The 21,861-nt window shown below is 41.9% G+C and overlaps 1 protein-coding gene across 2 annotated transcripts in view; it reads left to right on the forward strand.

Moving 5' to 3' along the window:
- The window catches only part of LYPD6B (LY6/PLAUR domain containing 6B), a 301,641-nt gene that overhangs the window by 96,483 nt on the left and 183,297 nt on the right, over window positions 1–21,861 (forward strand). Inside the window, exon 3 of one of the 2 annotated variants that reach the window (XM_029605445.1) lies at window positions 1,922–2,104. The exons of the other annotated variant lie outside the window; for it this stretch is intronic. The gene's annotated coding sequence lies outside the window, so the exon portion shown is untranslated. The remainder of the gene's footprint in view (window positions 1–1,921; window positions 2,105–21,861) is intronic. 2 annotated transcript variants of the gene reach the window in all.

The raw sequence follows: 21,861 nt of genomic DNA on the forward strand, positions 1-21,861 counted from the left end.
ATCTTAGCATCTAGCTCAATAGTGGTTTGGTTCCCCTCTAGGCTCAGAATAAAAGAAGACACATGAATCCAGCCTGTGGCAAGATATATTACTCCTGGGAGAACTCTGCATACTTTATATTTGTCTAAATAACACAATATACATCACAGTCTTTGGAGTGAGTAATTTAAAATGTAGTGCATAAAGGATATTGCTCCCAGATGCAGAATTTTTGAAAATATTTTGAGCAGAATTTCCCTAGAAGTACATTGTAAGAGTGTCTCTTCCTCCCTACTTCCCTGGCCAGACCCCTTTTACTTTGCCCTTTCAGGCCCTAATCCTTCCATCCTCTACTAGGTTCCTCCCTCCCCCTCTCGGCTCAACCCCTTCCACTCTATCTTCACTCCTCAGTCCTCCACTCCCAGAATTTGACCCCTCATACTCTCTTTGTCCCTCCCTCTTTCTTACACACTGGCCTCTCATATAGTCTCCCTCTCTTGTGTACTGTCCCGTCCCCCCCCACACAGGCTCCTCCCCCCCCCCCCCACACACACACACAGGCTTCATCTCACTGGGTCTCTCATCCCACTCAGCATGTAACATCTTTGCTGTGAGCGGGATGGGCTTCACTTGTGGCTGCAGGGCCTGCCAGATCCTTGCCGAGAGCAGGATAGGCTCCGCTCATGGCCATCGGGCCTGCCAGATCTACATGTTCTCCATGAGTGGGCTGGGCTCCGTTTCTGGCTGCCGGGCCTGCAAGGTCTTCATCTTTGCCACATGTGGGATAGGCTCCACTCACTGCTGCCGGGACTGCCAGTTTTTTTGCCACAAGCGGGATGAGCTCCGCTCATGGCGCACTGCCACTCTCTCCAAATTTTGTGCAAAAAAAAGTGGAATTCTGTGCAGGAGGGGAATTCTGCACAAATTCTGCACTCCACAGTTGCACAGAATTCCCCCAGGAATAATATATGATTACTACATTCACAGAATGCTTTCTGATCTATTTCTGTTTTAAATTTATACTCCATCTTCTCACAAAGGCTCAGAGTGGTTTACATACATAAAAATAATTGCTTAGCAATAGCATAACAATAATAAAATAGCGCAAGTTAACACAATTTCAAAAACACAAGAAAATAATTAAATCCGTTTTAAAATACAGTAATACAACGTGTAAAAATATCTACCTCAAACAACCTCTCACACAAAGGCTGGAGAGAAGCCTTCTAAATAACGCTCTCACATGGCTCACTGGGGTACTCATTGCATCTCTCTATCTGTCTTTCTCTCTTTACATATATACAAAATATTCTCCCTTCCTGAGATAGAAGAAAGAATCAAACCTTTAATTATTTATTGTTTCAACATATAATAACAAACAACAAAAACACCGAATATAACTACTGGACTACAAGCATATCTTAAACATAATCAAGAAAGCAACCATACAATGTCATATAAAATAAATAAGATAAAGAGTACATAGATAACAACCCTCCCATCCCACAGCAATTTTGTAATGTTTATTTGCTTTATTTATGTGTTCTTAGTAGATCTTAGTTTGTATTCTACTTTATAATAGATTAACTGTTCGATATGTTCCATGTAAACCGCCATCCCGGCGATAGTTATCTCTGTTATCTGTGAACCGGAGTGATATGTATATTATACAGGAACTTCCGGTATATAAAAACCAAAAAATAAATAAATAAATAGATATATGTGAGAACTAAGTCACAGAGAAATAACTCGGTGGACTCCAAATCAAACCTCTGTTTTAATTGCTAACCATTATGTATTTTTGTTTATTGCAGCCATGAATGGCTTTAGCATTGAAAGAACTTTTTCAGAATTCAGAAATCACTAGATGTTTTCTGTGGTTGAGTTTTGGCAAAGGACCACAATTTCTGGTTTGATTTTTGTTGTCTTTTGCTTTCTCTAGCTTTACTTCCAGGCTTTTAGCAAGAGAATATTTTATGTGCATATAGAGACAATGGATTGAAGAATGATGGGAGACTGGATGTTGTACTTATAGCACAGGGTACTGTTTGGTGAAATGCAACACGTTTTTTCGGTTTCCTGTATAATATCCCATGCAAATGGAAAGGGGCATCACTGTTCATAGGTAAGTGTGTGTGTGTTTGTGTATGTATACATGTGTGAATATAGATATGATATGTATGTATGTATGTGCATACAAGCCTGGAAAGGATATTTGTGTATTTACATATATAAATCAAATGTATCCCGAATGGAAACTACATACTGAAACTTCTCCTGTCATGAGTGAACAGCAAAAATAAAACATTTATCTAATGAACAACCATTGACAATTAGTTAAGCCATATGTTTTGGCAACAGCCACATAAGTGCTGGTAGATATACTCAGATAAATTTTTAATCGGCCACTCGTGTAAAAAAACGGGGGTTACATGCGTGGCCGGCCCTTGTGCGCACTGCTCGCATTTTCAAAAGGGTCTGGCCAAGCGCGTAACTCTTGTTACGCATAAAAGTGCCGGGCTGAAGGAAAGGGGCGCAGAGGGGGTCAGGGAGGCAGCCATTTGCTGCTGTGGTGGGGAAGGGACTGCTGGCGCGCGCAAGTTGCTTCTTCGGCAACGGAGCAGTAAGAAACAAAATAAAAAAAGTAAAAAAGAGGAGAAAGGGTTTAGGGGGTAGGGAGGAAGGGGCGTTAGGGAAGGGGGGTAGGGAAGTTCCCTCCCAGTCTGCTCCTTAATTGGAGCGGAGTGGGAGGGAACCGGGGAAGGCAGGGATGCGTCGCCGCACGAAAATTACGGAAGTCTCCCCCCCCCCCCCCCTTTGCGCGTGCCGCCCGCAGATGTGCGCTTGGATTATAAAATCCGGCATGCATGTGCACGCGGCCCCTGGATATTATAACGCACGTTATAAAATCGGCGCGTCCATGTGTGTGCGCCAGAAAGTGCGTACGTGCACCTTTAAAAATCTACCCCTTAGAGTATTGTGTGTTTAGACATGGGAAAGGAGGGATGTTGAATATGAATTAATTAAGGGGGATCTTGCAGGCTCATTTATTATTATCATCATCATCAGGATTTGTGTAGTGCGTACTGTATGTATGCAACACAGAGGCACACACATAGGGCCGGATTTTAAAAGCCCTACGCGCGTAAATCCTATTTTAAAAAGGCCCGGCGACGCACGTAAAGCCCTACGCGCGTAAGCCCTGGGGCTTTACTAAAGGGGCGGTCAGTGGGTGGGGAAGGGGTGGGGCCAGAGGCCTCCGACACAGTGGCCATTGCCGCTGTGTTGAAGGATCGTGTGCCGGCAGGTGCAAAAGGTAAGATAAAACTTTTGGGGGGATTAGAGTAGGACTAGGGGAAGGGGTGGGAAGGTCAGGCTAGGGGGAAGGGAATGGGAGAAGGCAACGCGGCTCGGCGCGCACAAGGTGTATAATTGTGCATCGCCTTGCGCGTGCCAACCCCTGATTTTATAACTTATAAGTTATAAAATTGGGCATACCCTTTTAAAATCTACCCCATAATGAACAGTCGCTATTCCTTGGAGCTTACAATTTAGTTAAGACGGAGAGGATGTATGATGATAAACAAGTAGGAGGCCTTGGAAGATAACAAAAGCTGACTTGGATAAGGAGTGATGTCTTACATGCAGTCCCGGGCTGTGGCTGGCATCTGGGATGTATCCTTGGTGGTGTGGGTAGGAATAACTGGGCAGACTGGATGGGTCGGTTGGTCTTTTCTGCCATCATGCACTCTGTTACTGTGTGAATGATATTTCTGTATTAAGATGTTAAATTAATCTTGGATGTAACTTTTCCAGGCTAGATTGGTTGACTGTAAATATCAGAAGGTCTTAGGGCCTGACTCACTAAGACTTTTCTCCTATTCAATATCTATAGGAACAAAGCTTAGTAGATCAAGCTCATAGATGCCACTAGTCACTTTGAAATTAGCTGATTGATTATAAATAGGGCTTCTGACTTTTGCTTATTATAAAACAAATTTTGGTACTTATTTTTTGGATTTGTTGTTTCAATTTTGTAAGATACATTAAAATTGGTGGGTTTCAGGAATTTTACTTTAAATTTTACTTTAAAATTTATACCCCTAAGTCCCCATCCATTGATTTTTAACTCTCCCTTCTGCTTATTCTGAGCACCTCTCATACTTGCTCTCCCATTCTAGTCATCCCAATACATTTCTTCTCTTTAGTTGTGTCTTGATCCTCCTTACATCTCCCTCTTCTCTCTCCTGGGGCCTTGGCAATGCTGCTATCTGGCTATTCCATCCGTTGACTCTACTGCTGTATCATCTATGTGGCTGTATGAGTTTGTCATCTGGGTACCCATAGCCTTGTGCTATTCTCTTCTTTAAAACAGCAAAACAGGAAGCCTCCATGGAACCACATGGAGGGTCAAACAGCTGTGGAGCAACAGAGCCGGCAGACAGAGGAACAGCACCGCAGTGTTAATGAGGATCCTTATCAGTGCTCATTGGTTAAAACCAAAACATAGAAGCCCTGACTGTGAAAGGCCTTTTGTATCATTGCATTCCAATTCCAGATCAGTGCTGAAAGTATAGACATCAATTCATGCAGTGCAAAGAATTGCCCTTTTCTGGAATGATAATCTAGATGTGTAGAGAGCTGTTTGCATTTTTTACTTTTTTATATTCTTTTTTGGCACTTAAAATTGATTACACTCAGGTACTATAGGTATTCCCCTATCCCCAGAGGGCTTAAAATGTAAGGGCCTCACTTAATACTGGGTTTTCCACATGTAAAAAACCCGTGTAAGCGGGCTTTTGAAAATTGCTACAATAGTAAGTTGCCTTTACATGCATTACTCCTTTGAAAATTGCACCTAAGGCAATGGAGAAGTGACTTGTCTAAGGTCACAATGCATGTTGTACTATTCCAGTCAGTCAGATTGCTCTTGTAAAAGTTTTCCTATAATAAATCAAGTCAAACCTTAAGAATTTTTGTCAGCATGCTGAAGTGTGCTGAGGGGCCTCCAGCCACTCATTTTATCAGGATATCTGAAATATATTTGCATGCAAAGGAGGCAGTGCATGCCAATCTATCTGCTGCTGCTGATCTTTTTAAAAGATGTTAGCTGTAAGTTTTGTCTGTCTCTTGGGAGGCAATATCCCTGACTTCTAAAGTATATTATCATCTTACATCTGTTATGTAAAATTCTGAGTGTCAGCAGCCAAAAATGCAGCAACTAGAGGGATTTCCTGAGGGTGTTTGAGGTCTAACACAGGAGATTGGAACAACAGCCTTGTGGGTAACTTTTTTAATTCTAGAACAAGATAAGACTTAGAGTCCAGGCTTGTATTTTCACTATTTAATTAATTAATCAATTAATTAAAACATTTGTATTCCACTTATAGTGACTCTTATGCTATGCAGATTCCAGATAAAACAAATAACAATAACATTAAAAAAAAGCAAAAATTAAAATATAAACATAAAAAATAAGAAATAAAACAAAATAAATCTTCATGTCATTATGGTACCAGAGCATTCATTAGCTGTGTAAATACCAACGGTAGCTAATTTCCAGGTTAAATAAGCTGCAGGTCCATTGTGCCCCCTCTAGGCATCCATTACATTAATTCCTGAAATGTTTCCCTAAACAAAATAGTTTTTAATATTTTATGAAACACCTTATAATCAAGAGCCTGAATATCCTCGGACAAAGTATTCCATAATATAGGCCAATTGATTGAGACTGAACCGGTTGGATAAGACTCTAGGTTTCTAGATTATAAAATGTGTTTTCTCTGATATCTCACAAATTTGTCAAAGTGAAAAACATTAGATTCTTAGATATTTCATGATTCAGCTAAAGGAGAATTTTAAAAGCCAGATGCGTGTCAAAATCAGGAGGAGCGCGCACTAGTTGAGTTTACTCGCACACAAATTTTAAAAGCTGCCCAGATGTGCGCATATCTCCAGCTGCACGCACATCTCACTCGCTTTAGTAAAAAGGGATGTGGTCTGGGTAGGGCATGGGCGTTTCAGCGTGAGGCCAAAAGCTGTGCATGTAAAGACTTACATGCTCCGCCGCGTGCCCAAGTTTATTTCTGCCACGGAGGAGGTGAAAATTTGAAAAAGCGAGAAAAGCCCGGCTGTAATGAAGGGGTTTAAAGGGTCTGGAGTAATTGGGGAGAGTGCAGGCTATTTAAACCAGGAGGGTTTAGAGGACCTAGCTGTTAAGTGGACGCACGCCGCTTTTAAAATATCCTGACTTATGCAGTAGAAACGGGATTCACATGCCTAGGCGCACACCTACTTAAAATTAGGTGCACACGTGCGTAAGCTCAGACTGTTTTATCACTTGCATGCATATGTATGTGCAAGTTAAAAAAAAAAAAAATCGCTGCATCCATGGGTGCACACCGATGCAGGTACACCAATGTGCGCCTATGCGCCGCTCTGAAACGTAGCATCTTAGGGGTGAATTTTAAAAGCCCGGCACACACCAAAACCAGGAGATACGTGAGTATGTCTAGCCAGCGCACACCAAGTTGATTTTAAAAGCCACCCATGAACATGCCTATCTCCCAGTACGCACACATGTGAGAGCTCCCCAATAGAGGTGGGGCAAGGGCAGGACATGGGCGTTCCGGGACTTTAAGATGGAATGTGTGCATAAGTACGCGCACAGGGGTGCGCTGCTGTGTAATTTTACTACTGCTAAGGATGGCGTGTAAGGAATAAAAAAAATCTGGGCATGTCAGTGGGGTTTTAAGGGTCGGGACTATTAAACTATGGGGGTTGAGCAGTCCTAGCCCTTAACTGGGAGAACCGAGAACAAACTGAGAAAACTCCCTGTGGCATCGGCGCACATCCCATATAAAGTTCCCCCACTTCTGCAGAAGAGGCAGCATTTGCACGCCCAGGCACGTGTCCATATAAAACTGTATAAACATGCACAAGTGCACATCCTATTTTATACCTTAGGTGTGAATATTTGCGAATGTTATAAAAGGGTCACGTCCTTTGGGAGCGAGCCGGCATATGTTTGTACATGTGAGCCTGCACGGCTGTTTCAAAATTACCGTTCCTGGCTCTGAGGAACATAAGAGAACGTTAGATTTGCCCTTGTGGGTCAGCTCAAAGGTACATTTTGCTCAGCATCCTGTTTCTGACAGTGGCCAATCTGGGTCACACGAGGTGCCTAGCAGATCCCAAATAGCAGATCCATTCTTTATTGCTCACTCCTAGTGGTGGTTTTCTCAAGTCTACCCGGCTAATAATTTTTTAAGGACTTTTCTTCCAGGGACTTAGCCAAACCCCTTTTAAATCGAATTATGCTAAATGCCTTGACCACATCCTCTGGCAATAAGTTTCTCAGCTTGATTGCATGTTTATTTAAAAAATACTTGCTCCAGTTTGTTTGAAATGTGCTACCTATAGTACTATTTGAAAGGCTAAATAACCGTTCCCTATTTACCTGGTCCACCTCACTCCTTATTTTATAAACCTCTAGCATATCCCTTTGCAAACGTCAGTTCTTCAAGCTGAAGAACCCTTAACCTGCTCAGCCTTTTTCACAAGGGAGCCGTTCCATCCCATTTGTCATATTTGTTGCTTTCCTCTATAGCTTTTCTAGTTCCGGTATATCTTTTTTTTTTTTTCAGATAGGGTGACCAGACCTGCACACAGTATTCAGTCAAATAAGTAAATGATGTGATCACACCATGGATGGATAGAAAAGATCTTCTGTTTTATTGTCCATTCTATTCATTATTTTTTGTTCACAGCCGTACACTGAGCTGAGGATTGCAACGTATTATCCACAGTGACTACCAGATCCTTTTCCTGGGTGGTGCCTCCCAATACACAACTCAGTATTATGTTCCTGTAGTTAGGATTATTGTCCCCTATCTTCCACATTCAATGTCGTCTGCCATTTAGAAGCCCAGTCTGGCAAGGTCCTTCTGCAGTTCCTCACAGTCTCATTGGATCCCCGTGTGAATATTTGGTCAAATATCGGTGGAAGAAATGGTTTCAGCTTTTGTAGTTGTTCATTCTGTAGCAGAAGGTAATTCTGTGACTGTCTCTCAGCTCTCTGGCTCTTAAGATGTTAATTCATTGCTCAGCAGCTCATTAGATCTGCTGTTTAGCAATTTCTCTGCCATTGCTTCCTTGCTTGGATTATTGTAAAATATGGACTTTTTCCTTTTGTTTTCTTTCTGTTTCTTTTCATGTTTGTTTATTCTCCCCTGTATATGTTATGAGCTTTTTGCTGGGACACTCTTTTTTTTTTTTTAGTTTCTCTTCTTTTTGTTTTCTTCAACAAAGTAACATAATAAATGATGGCAGAAAAAGATCAAAATGGCTCCTCCAGTCTGCCCAGGTTTAGGATTAGATATTGCCCTTGCTACTTTCTTTTTTCAAGATTTATCTGCTTGAAAATATAACTAGTAAAAGTTCTAAAACTAAAGTTAAAAAAAAGAAAAGTTCTGCCATGTGAATATTGCAGATTTTTTAGAATCAATATTGGCCCTAGAGAAAACTTCATTCTTTGTAGGCTGTGATACCTTTTGTTCGACCAACATCAGAATTGTTCAAAAACGTATTTTCAAGGAGGGATCTATGTGGTTTTAAAAGCCTATTTATTTATTTATTTAGGGATTTTTTTAATATACTGTCGTTCCAATGTAGGATCACAACGGTTTACAAAATCTACATTGAAATTCTGGGTTCAGCATTCCCATTCTGGTTCAATATTCATGCAGCAGCAAATACATATTCTAGGACAAATTCATACATAACCTAGTTCAACATAACAGCAAATGCTAGTCAACACATCAATATATGGTACATGTTAACTAGGGTGGTCTGATGGAGGTTTGTGATCCATGATTCCATTTCATTATTCTTCACGTAATACTCAGTATATTGTCTTGTTACACTTTACACTGCTCAATACTTATTGCTCAATCTGTTCACATAATCTAGGGCTCTGATAGTGACTTTACTGGCATATTGGTATTTTATGTTAGGTCATATGCATTTCTAAAGAGCCATGTTTTCAGTTCACGTTTGAAACTCTTTCCGTTGTCAGATGTAATGACCTGCTATGGAGAACATTCCGTCTCTTATTTGTGCTAGACGTGTATTCCGTGTTGTCGGTAATTTTAGAACTCTTACAATGATGCAATAAAATTTAGCACCACCTGCCATGTGAATAATAATGTATAGGTTGAATGCATGAATGCATTACATTTAAACATAATGGTGAAAACAGTGTACTGAAATGTTAGATTTTAAATAATAGTTACTATTTAAAATATTTTCTTTTTTGGGGGGGCAGCGGGAAGCAGCAGTTTTCTCCTGCTTCTTTTTGTGCTTTCAGCTCAGTTGGAACCTGAGCTGAGATCTGGGGCCATGAGCCTTCATCCACGAGTATCAGCATATTTTTCTCCGACTTTATATGCCCTCTCAATTTACTGTAATTCAGCTGTTGCAGCGACAGCCAGCAGTCACGCACCAGGATTCCTTTCAGCATCCTGCAAAGATGGGCCAGCAGGTGTGCCAACCTTAATGCTGACAATGATTCATCCCCAGCCCCAGCTAACCCAGAGCGTGGAAGACGTGAACCGGGGGGACCTTCTGCATGGCATTGCTCAGCCCAGGCATCTGGTATTCTGCTGCTGCTTACTGATCGTCATAAAATCAGCACTTGACTATTGCTAACTTACAAATTCACTTATAATGAATAGGTTCACTCGGTGGACCTATTCAACAACATAACATTATTTTTAAAAAAATTGAATTTAAGTTTTTTTTTTTTTTTTACAGTTCACTTTTGGGGCTTTGCAAATCAAGAACTGTAGTTTATTGCATGGTGGCTGCAAGCGTCTTGCTTGGACTCAGAGATAGCTCTGAGAGACTTGATCTTGAAAGGTTATGCCTCAATGAAGTACCACCAGTTTCTGTGTCATTTTTGCTACTACAGACTAACACGGCTACCCAGTAGCACCAGGATGTCATGTCTCCTTTTACGTTCTTTTTAACAAGATAGGAACTTGAGTGTAAAGTATTAATTTGTTAACTTGAAAAACAACACTTTTGGCTCCAGTACCTAAAAATGTTGACTGCTTTCTATTTCTCTGTATCCAGTATTGCTGTAATTGACAGTTTTTGAAATTGGAAATGGAATTACCAAGTCAGATTTGCAACCATGAGCATGCCTTCTCCTGTTAGAATTCAAGAAGCAATGTAATAACCAAGCTGGAGGCAAAATGGAACTCAGTCCTTAAATAGGTTGGCTAGGCTTTTCCTTGATATTATCTCAGCCTGAACTTATTTGTATTGTTTTGTATTGGTGTTTAGTTTCTCTTTTTTTTTTTCTGAAAAGAATAGATTTATGATGTAAATCCTGATAATCTCTAGATAGTGTATGTTGAGGCCTCTGGTAATTTGGTAGCAATTATAAATAATTTGTTTATGTGTAATATTTATGAGGTGCCTGTTCAGATGGAGGATCCAGGAAACTTACAATCCATTTAAATCAAAATAAGTTAAAATAATAACAGAATTAAAAAGAAATCAAAACAATTCATAATAAAAGAAAACAAATAAATAGTGTACAATATAAAACAGCCAATCCACCATGAAATATTCAAAATCAAGCCCCATTTACTAATAATCTGTAGAGAAAATTATTATTTAAAAGCAGCCAAGCTTTGCAGATTTTCCTAAACAAATTATTATTTTACACAGTTATTTAGGCAACAAATTCCACACAATAGGTGCTGCCTATGAGAAGGCCCTTATTCTTGGTATCCATATTTTTTACTTCTTTAATCAAGGCCCAATATTCAGAGCTGCTTGGATAAGTAAATTAGCTGGATATAAATTATGCCACTGAATATCCATGTACAGTTCGCTACTTAGCCAGATAAGTTTTATCTGGCTAACCCCTAGATTCATCAAAATGCGTTAGTAATGCATTGATAATGCCTGCGATAAGAAAAAGGGGTGTGTTTAGGGAAATTTTAGAATTACTGCACCACGCGATAACATACCGCTTCGCATCAGTAGTATGGTAAAATTATGGTGCCAGTCATATATTTTTGCATCTGAGTGAGAGAGACTATCTACAAGGCCTTCATGTTAGTCAAGTATTTATATCTCAATAGGAGGGCCATCTAATAGCTTGAGGTGAGGTGGTGATGGTGGTTTAGGGGTCAGTTTCTCATGTAGAGTGAGACATGTAAATAGCACAGTACACTTTGGTGAAGAAGTGACATCATTTGGAGTGAGGAAAGTCTCACAAAGATGCAATTTCTACTATGTTCTCTCACCCTAGCTTGATGGACTCTATAACAGGGTGAGAGAACATAGTATAAAATTTCATCTTTGTAAGGCTTTTTCCTCACTCCAAATGATGTCAAATCTTTACCAAGGTATACTATGCTGTTTGTACATCTCACTCTACATGAGAAACTGGCCCCTAAACCACCACCAGCACCTCACCTCGACCTATTAGATGGCCCTCCTGTTGAGATATAAATAGTTGCACACTGTGAGGGCCTCCCCAGAGTCAGTCTCTCTCTCTCTTTCTCTCTCAGTCCAGAAATGGCCAAAATGTAATTTTAAAAATTTATCGCGAACTGCGTTATGGCACAGCCTTACACCAGGAAAAAAGGTGTAGTTATTTTCGGCGTTAAAACTATATGATAGCATGCATTATGCTATTGCACGATGTGATATTGCCCCTCATTTTCCTAAATCCCACCCCTTCCGAAAATTTGCATTTGCCCCGTGCGCTAGCGTAATTATCACATGCATTATGGCATTAATGCATGCGTTATCGCCATAACGCATTTTGATAAATGACCTGGTAAGTGAGGTGAGCAATATTTGTTTTTTATCAGGGAAGTTTTATCTTGTGTTTGACTATCTCTTAAATACTAGGGATGGGAAGAAGAAAACATGTTTTTTCATCTAATCTTTGTTGTTTGTTTTTTTTAACTAAATAAAGAAATATAAAAATAAAAATAAATGGGGCCTCTCAAGTTCTCCCATCCCTCCCATCCAATAAAATGCCGAGGCCAAGATCCTCCGCAGCCCCTACTTACCCGGTCTGGGGGGATCTGACGCCTAGGCCCAGGCAGAAGACTGGGCCTTACCTAGGGTTTAGACTGAGGTTGCAGTGACCTATCATGGCCTAGACCTATGCAAGACAGAAGCTTCAGCCTTGGCCTAAGCAATGGGTCCAGGCTTTGAGGCCCCAGTGTTGGGCCTGGTCTAGACCGTAACACTGGATCCCCGACAGAGTAGGGAAGTTTCTACAATTTTTGGGGTCTCGGTTAAGGTCCCGGCATTGGGCCCGAGCCTCCTCCAAGACTCAGGTGTCGCGCTCCGACCTAATCCCCAGCCCTGGGGTATAGGCCGAGGCCCCTGTTTTGGGCCTGTGCTTAGGCCTGATGGATCACTTTTTTGTTTTCAAAACGAAATATGAAAACCAACAAAATTTTGTTGGATTTTTGATTATTTTGCATTGAGAATGAAATGAAACAAAATAGGAAATTTTGAATGCCCATCCCTATTAAATAACGCTGATTAATTATATTCTGAGGATCTTCATTTTGGTAGAAAAGGACTGGTCAAATTTTTCCAAAATATTTGTAGGTGTATACAGCATTTCACCAATAAGTTCTTTTCCACAGTCACTTCTTTGAAACATTCCTTCTCTGTCTTTTCACGTTGTTGATTTTATTAAATCATACATCTCCACTTAGGAAAACAATTGGTTTAATTTTCAGTAACTCCACCCTTGTAATTCCACTGTTGCAAAGTGTAATTGCTGGTGGTGTCACTACTGATGAATTATAGTGCTGGTTATTAAAAGAATAATTAAATAACCTAATCATTTTATCAAATTAAAAAAATTCTCATGGCTTAAAACTCTGTTCTACAAAATGTTCTTTACAAGTACAAATTTACAGCCTTGAAAAAAGATTCCAGTTTTACAATGATCCCAGTAAACCAGTTAAATATTAATTATGGCATATGGGTTTTGCTGTTATTAAGAGTTAGATGTACATTTTTATAGAATAGGAGGTACTCTAGAATAAGAGAATTTATTTCACTCAAAATAAATGTCAGCATACAAAGGACAGGTGATTACCTTTTATTAGACACATTTAATGCATTTGTGACTAGCTTTCCCTTCCTTCTTTTCTTCAGTACAAAATGTAGGAATGATAACATTGTATGAATACACAAGTTAATTGCTTGTCGGAAGATGGGCCTGGATGTGCTTAGTTTGTCTTCCAGTCATTACATTTGTTTTCCTGGTAGGAGGAGTGGCCTAGTGGTTAGAACATTGGGACGTGCTTTAGAAGTTCTGGTTCATTAGTTCAAGATGCAGTTCAAGACTCATTTTAGCCACCGATTGTGTGGCACCCTGGGCAAGTTATTCTTTCTCGTGTTTCTGAAAACAAGACATTTCTCTTAATCTGGCTTTCCTGTTCAACAAATTTATTTTTTTTAAGTGTAAAATGGGCCATAGAGACGAGAGCATATACAACAGAATTTGTAAATGCAAAATCCTTATAATGTGTGAGGAAACAAATATCTCTGAGCCTTTTTAGGTTCAAATTTCTTTTGTATCCAAGGCCATATTTACAAATGATGGAAGGGAAGGCCCCCTCCAACTTCTGGTGGAGTTGAAACTTTCAGTGTAATGGGGGAGGAGGTCATCCTACTAAAAATTGAAGCTCCCCTTTGGAAGGAACCACAGTGTCGCTGCTAGTTGGAAGATGTTGATGCCTCTTTGAAGTCAGCGCCCTCAGGCTTATGCCTACTTCACCTACAGGCCGATACAGTAAGGTGCAGTAGAAAGAGCTGCGTTAGTGCCGGGCGCACCTGCGTTTGCCGCACGCACAGTCTGGATCACATACCGCTCGATACTGTATTTAAATGGCATGCAAATGCAAGCCGCGTCCATGAAGCGCAATCCATTTTACTGTATAGGCGCTATACAGCGCCTATACAGTATCCTGGGTGTGCTGGTACCTGTCATTTCAAATGAAATTTGAAATGTCAGGTACCAGGAAGTGGATCCCAACTTTAAGCAAAAGAAAACCTAAAAACCTAAAATCCAACGCGCCGGGAAAGCCACTCTTCAGATTGCGACTAATCCCATCCCCCAGCCCCCGCTCACTTGCCCTGGCCGCGTCCATGGGTGCCAGTCTCCGGGGCAGCCCCAGTCCTCTTTCCCATCCTCCCGGGGGCAGCCGGCGGCGAGAGCAGCCCAGGGCGGATCGCGAGGCGGCTTCCAGCAGCCCTCGCCGGCGATGGTGCATGAACGCACGCTGTGACCTCTGACATCCAGCCGGGCGCTCAGGTCACGGCGTGCGTTCATGTACCCTCGCCGGCGGGGGCTGCTGGAAGCCGCCTCGCGATCCGCCCCGGGCTGCTCTCGCTCTCGCCGCCGGCTGCCCTCGGGAGGATGGGAGAGAGGACTGGGGCTGCCCCGGAGACCGGCACCCATGGACGCGGCCAGGGCAAGTGAGCGGGGGCTGGGGGATGGGATTAGTCGTGATCTGGAGTGGCTTTCCCGGCGCGTTGGATTTTAGGTTGGGCAGGCAAGAGTTTAGGTTATACTTGGAAACAACAGGTTCTTCCTTCCTGCTCCGGAGCTGTCAGTGCGCCCGCACGGGAGACCGGCACCATGGACGCGACCAGGGCAGGTGAGCGGGGGCTGGGGGAAATTTTGCCCGATCCTGGCTCTTGTCCCGGGGGGGGTGAGGGGGTCGTTTGCCCGTGAAATTTTGTCTCTCTGACCTGACGCTCCACACTAACGCAGGGGTAAGGGTAGGCAGTAAGTTAGCAGGTTAAACACACGGCAAAACTGCAGGTTAAAAAAGCGATAATTGGGGCACACGTTACTGTATGGGAGGGAATAGCTAATCCGATCGTTTACATCTCATATACATGCCGCGGGCGGAAAGGGTTACATGTTGATTTAAAGAAGCGGTAAGGATGGGTTAAAAGGGATAGTGAATCGCGGGTTGGACTAACGTGGCCAAATTGTGAGTAGAAAGCGGGTTAGAAGCAGGGTAACCGCGGCCGCACTTTACTGTATCGGCCTGTTAATTAGAAATCCAGGCCTATATGTTTCTGTCTAGTTTTGAAGTTCCTTTTTATAATCCTTATTGTAAACTCATTGATGGAATGCCCTGGCTTGGAAAGGTTTTCCCCCAGTAGGCTTATCCATTTGTTCTTGTCGGGGGTATGGGGCGGGGGGGTGAATTTATTCTTAAGTTTAGCTTCTGATCTGTTTCTATAGTATAACATCCTTTTTCTTAATTTCTGCTTTGGCTGAGGTATACCACACTACTAGGAAAGGTTCCCAGTGATTATGTTCTTAAATGTGATTCTTTTACAGAGTGTCATCTTTATATGAGTAATTAAGCTAGCATACAGCCCAGGACCATATCCTTTTGTGTGATAGTTTCTTGCATGGTGCAGTGCCTTCCTACACTTGTATTTCAGCTGTAAGTTTACTTGTCATCAGCTTTTGCTTTTAATTGGTTGGTTGCTGGAAAAGTTGGCCTTGCATTAACAGAATACTTGTAATTATCCTTTCTCCAACAATGTCATGGTAATGTGGTAACTTGGGCGAAAGCAGCTTGGAAACAGCCAGAGAAATAAGGAGGCAGATTCTGGCTGTTCCTTAGGTGACGTTTATTTACAGTGGCAAAAGCAAAATCAAAACAATCAGCACAGCTCACCTTAACTTCAGCTAATACACAATCCTTAAACATAACAGGTTTTGGTGTACAGTGCATCTCTGCCTGCTTAACCCTTATAGGCCCTGAGTTCTTATACTTTGATGAAGGGCTCCTGCTTTTACCCAGGATTCTCTGTGAGTCTGGATCTTAAGGAGGAGTGGGCGAAACAGCTGTGCCCAGTCTCTTAAGGTAGTCTGAGGGAGTTTCCTACAGACTCCCTCACAATTTGTTTTTTATTTATAAGTTTTTTTTATATGTCCATTTTCAGGTGAGGCTATAATGTACAAACAGTTCACTACCTCAATTTTGCATTTGCATAAAGGACAGCATGCATGAAACAAGCTGTAAGATTGCTAAAGATTCTGTTTTCCTTCAGTCCAGATCCCAAAAATATAATCAATATACTGTAGTATCTAAACTATTTGGCTTGGTATGCATTCAGCAGTTTCTCTGCAAAATCTCTCATAAGAAGACTGAACTGCTGAAGTGTCATCCAGGTACCTGTAGCAGTTCCCAGGATCTGTAAATAGATTTCGTTATTGAAGACCAATGAGTTGTGAATGGGATTGAATTTATTAATTTTGAGATGGCTTCTGATGGGTATTGATGATCCCGGCATGCTATTATTCAAAGTGTTTATCATGTTGTTGTATGATGATTTCACATTCATAGTGACCAGAAGGATATTTGTTAGTAGCTATTTCATATCATTTATCTTGCATAGAAAGTTCTGTAATGTCTCTTTTATGAAACTGTATTTATAAGTAATTTTGAGACTTCTTTCCACTAGTCTAGTTGTTTCTTCTGTGAGTATACCAATAAATGCCAAATTCTCCAGATTTGTGGCTTTTGGATAGTGCATGGAACTAAAGCACAATGAATGGTCTTGTGAACTGTTGAGACTGTGCCCTTGTGTATTGCAATCCATTGATATCATATGTAATGTATAATGGTTTTCCTTAGAGAGAGAATTTATCCTCATTGATCATGAGTGAAGGAGTATCTATGCAGCTCATGCCAGACATTGACACAATTCAGTTACTAAGAATCCACCACCCATAGGTGAGCAGGAAGAATTGAACCCATTGTCTGATGCTGGTTTCCCAACCCTGTCCTGGAGACACACCTAGCCAGTTGGGTGTGCTCGGAGACCTTTCTTGTGTTGCCACACTCCAGAATGTTGTGTGTTTTGTAGAGAATTTACGACTGCAAAGGCCACTTTTGCAAAATGTTTTTTTCAAAACCTTTGCATAAAATGTCCCTACTTTGGCCTTTTGTACTATTTTTTTTGTACAAAAACCCCTTTTATGAAAAAATGTTGCCCTTTAGTACATCGGCCTCTTAAACGGTGTGAGTCTGAGAAAGTGAATTGAAGTTTGCACAGTGTTTCTGTTGAGCTGTTGCTCCTGTTGTGAATGGGGGTGTTTAGTGTGCCCTTGGGCCTCAGCCCGGGCCCAGACCTTCACGGCCGAGCCGAGGGTTGACGGTGGCTCCGCATGGCTGATGGGCTGACCCTCTGCCAGGCCTGCAAGCTCCCAAGCCCAACACCCAAGGATGTTGGAAGTTGAATGGTCCTCCAACCATTCCGAGCCCTTTCGGACCTGCTGCGAACAGCATGGAGCAGCAGGCCTGGCCTGAGGTTGAGGGCAGATGGAGGCCTTGACACATAGACAGGACTATGATGGATGCGGGGGCATCTCGGACGAGACTGGGTTGATGCGACGGCATCACAAGCATGACAAGAAACTTGATCCAAACAAGACAAGACATAGGGCAGGAGGACATTGGCACTGTCTCTCTGGGCGCCCTACGCAGCCCACTTTCACGGGCGGACCCAATGGGCTGGTCACGGACCACCCTGCCCCAGGGGAGCGGGACAAGGGCAGGAAGACCCAGGCAAGGAGGAACTCCAATGACGAAGCCGGTGTCATCTGAAGCTTCCCCCAAGGCTGGCAGGAACGGAGGCTCAGGAGCACAGGGACGAATCCCACCTGCAGGCCACTCCATTCTCGGGCACGACATCATCCGAGAACCATGGCTATGCAGGGCGGAAGGCTCTGGAGCACCAGACGAAGATGCAGGGAAGAACATCCTGGCAGGCAGACACATCAGGATAAGGAAGATCATGGTGGAACATCAGGACATGGTCAGGGACCTCAGGCAAGACATCAAGACATGAAGCCGTGGTATAAAAGCAGAAGAGACGAGGAGCTCCACGAAGAACAGAAGACCTTACAAGGCTCTGGCAGGCAGGAGCCTCCAGAGGGAAGTCACGATGATGCAAGGCAAAGACAGAATGAAGCTGAAGTCCTTTTATAGGGCTGCAGACCGGCGACTCCCTGGGAGGAGTTTGGCAGGCCCACACCTAGCTGGCCCTATAACTACGGAGAAGTGCTGCGGGCCGGCCCCTAGGGAAGGGCGTGGCTCAAACCAGGAAGTCCATGCAAACACAAGCAGCCTCAGGCAGGCCCCAAGAACATCAAGGCCTCCCAGGCCCTGGAGCAAATCGTGGACAGTTCGCAGGCGAGACCCTGGCTTGGAGCGGCCTCCAGGAAGAGGTAAGGAGCCTCCCGTAGCACCGCTACAGGAGGGTTCATAACAGCTCTAGAGTGTCTAAAGAATTGAAAGGCCTCACATAATGGTGAGCTGTACATTGTGAAATACCAAATTGTTAGAGGTGATTAAGTGGCCCAAATAAGGTGGGAGATACAAGAGTAGGAGAGGAAGGTGTGTTGGGTTAGGTGCTTCATTAATTTTCAGAGAAGCAATTAGTCTAAAGTCCTGGTAGGATAGACCAGACAGAGCTGTGATGGACCGGAGTCAAAGTCTGCAGAGTGGTTTCTTCACACAAGGGATGTCAGTTTTCAAAAGAGCTGACTTCAAGCATTAACTGATTAAACCTCTGCTTTTAAAAAGTTCTCCCCACTGACTGGTTAAATTTAACCCCACACATTCATGAGGCAGGTGGCTTTAGCCAGGGCAGGAGTTCCTGGGGTCAGCTTATGACCTATCTGGTTAGTACTGATTGTCAGCACTAACTGGCTAAGGCCTGGATTTTCTAAGGTCACAGACAGGTCACAGACCTTAGAAAATCCTGTGGTAACAGGGGGCGGGGAGGCGATGCGGGGGGCGGGCCTGCGAAAGCCGGCAGCAATCACACCCAATAGCACCATCGTGAAAGGTGGCACTATTGAGCATGAAACTGGCGGCGAAAAGGGTCCTTCCCTTTTCGCCATCAGTGAAGTCGTCGCGGAGTCCACCCAGACTCTTCCCCTTCTGGTGCGGACTCCGCCCCGACTCTGCCCCGATTTAGCTATCACACGCAAAAAGTCCCTTTTCACGTGCGGAAGCTTTCAAAAATGACCCCCTAAGTTAGGCAGGTGACCCCCATCTGTACAAACAGCTGTCCTAAATCTAACTTGAGGAATATATTTCCAAAAATTGGGTTAAGTTTGGATGAAAATTTATCTAAAGATAACCAGCTAAAATTAATAGATTATCCCATCCATAAAGCAAAACTTAGAAAGCGAGCAGTCACATGAGCTCTGACATTTTTAATAAATGTAAAGAAATGTATTTAAAACCTTTATGATTGGTCCATGAATATTTTTAAAGAATTATTTTCAATCTATTTGGGCTCTTTTCAAATGACTTTAGGCCTATTTAAATGTAATTTTATTAATTATGGAACTGTTAAAGAACTTTTTATGTTACATAAGATTTTAGAACACAGAAGAGAGTTGACCTGTTATTACAGTGTCATAGGGCCTGTTTTGGGGTCCAACAGTAACAAACGCAGAGGGAATTCATATAAAAACAGGCTTGAAATAGGATGGCTGCATGAAGTATGTCGGAGAAAGATTTAAATTGTTTTTATTCTAGTTTTTGCAGGTAAGGGTTAGAATAGAATAGATAGATACAGTTAAATACAGCCAAATTGTGGGATTTTCTTGGCTGAATCGATTTAGGATTGTTGAAAGGATTTGTTAAATCCAGGAGACATAAGTAAAAATCATACTTTGGTACGATTTGTCACTTTTTATGGGGGCAGTCATGTAAGCTCTCTGTGTTTCTGCAGTGCTGCAGTGATATTGTTTAAGCCTGCTTGAATATTGAAGGGAGAGAAATAATTCACCAGAGCAGTGAGAGAGAGAGAGAGAGAGAGAAGATTTTTTACCAGGCTACTGAGATCATTATTTAACTTATCTGAGTGACTAAGGAGTCTGTATTTAAATTACAATAAAAGTCTGTACAAAGGGAATAGTGACAAGGAAGTTTTCCTAAATAATTCCTTTACAAACTGAATAGATTATGAGACACTTTTAAATATAAAGGCATCATATTATAGAGACAATCTGTGGAAGTGGCATGAGAAACATTTATCCTACAAAACAATTCTATTGATAGCAGGAACATTACCAACTGAAAAAAGGGCAATCCCGAGTTAGCTTGGAGTCCAAAACATATGAGTGTAAACCACAAAGAGAGTGTTGATATGGAAGTTCAGGGTTTTGTTTTTTTTTTAATTTTACCTAAAATACATATGATGGATTCACAGAAACTATATTATGATCAAGTGTGATCGAAGAAGAGGATATTTGTGAATGAGTGTGAGAAGCTTCAGAGAGGAAAGAGACATCTCCTCTGTGAGCTACTTAGGGGTACATTGATTATTCTTTTATTTACTCACCAAGCCAGCCTTAGGACAATTACATGGTGTAGACACCAAGCAGAGCAACATATTTAATACCTCATTGGAAGAGGGGGACATGGTAGTGCAGATAGGGAACATATGTTTTATGTTATTTACAGATGGATAGGCTTCAAGTGACCATCACCAGATGATGGAAAGAGGAGAAATACAGACCACGCACACCAGAAGCCAGAGCCAGAGTAGACTTTACCAGAGCATTGTAGCCTGAAAAGTAGAGACAGCATTGGAACTTCTACAAGCCTGCTAAGTGTATGCACCGACCCAAATGCCTATTGGTCTAACTAGACTATCATAAGAGATTAAAGGAAGTAGACACCCTCACAGAACAGAAGTAAAAGTAAAGTGAGAGTGCAAAGTAATAGTGTTAAAACTGGAGAAAGTACAAAGAAAAGACAGAAACACTTACACAGAACATACGTACCATCTAAATATACAAGGAGATTGTCTGGAACGCCTGCGAAAAGAAGCACCAGGAAAGAATCATATTCTTTATCAACCAACACCTATTTTTTACACACATTCTAGTGGAGATAAATTTGAGTACTCAGACATATGCAGACAGCTATACTTATATGATGAGAGCTCTCATATAATAAACTCTGGTACCAGAGAGGAGAATAGTAATCCTAGAAAGGGAAAAAGGAAAAGTTTTAACAACTGTCATTTTCTGTGTTGTGAAGAATATTCTCTGATTTATAGGCAATATACAAAAGGTTGCAAACATTTCAATTGTTTATTCATAATACTGTTTCTTGTGACTAAAATTTGAGAAAACTGTGTTTTTTGAATACAGTCTTGAATTCATCTGAGTTTTATCCTTTAAAGACCCTGACTTTCCACTCTGCCCCTGGGAAAACCCAACAGGAAGAAGGGCAATTTTTCTCTCTTATCCCCTCTTTGGTGGTTATAGTAACTTCCAAAGTAACATCTGAAGCCCTGTACGTCCATATCGCCATAGTCACCGTAGCAGGAAAGTCACAGAAGTAGCGGAGTACATAATCATAGTACTATTGGAAAGAGTAAATAACTGTCCTCAATCAACTTATTCCACACCATTCCTGACTTTGTAAATCGGTACCAAGTCTCCTCTCACTGATCTCTTCTGCAAACTGGATCCCTAACCTGTTTAGTCTTTATTCATAAGGAAACTATTCCAGCCCTTTTTTCATTTTTTCCCCTTCTCAGTACCTTTTCTAGTTTGTTTTATCTTTTTTAATGGGGCAACCAGAACTGCACACAGTACTCATGGGGCAGTCGCATTATAATAATCCCTGTTTTGTTCTCGAGTTCCTTTTGAATAATCCCTAGCATTCTGTCTGCTGTATACATGTGTTAGGACTTGGGATGTTTATTTCAAGAACTGGCATCACTGGACAATGTCTTCCTCTTGTCTGCTGAGGCTAGGCA

The sequence above is a fragment of the Rhinatrema bivittatum genome, chromosome 6, assembly GCF_901001135.1.
Source record: "Rhinatrema bivittatum chromosome 6, aRhiBiv1.1, whole genome shotgun sequence".
Taxonomy (NCBI): Eukaryota; Metazoa; Chordata; class Amphibia; order Gymnophiona; family Rhinatrematidae; genus Rhinatrema; species Rhinatrema bivittatum.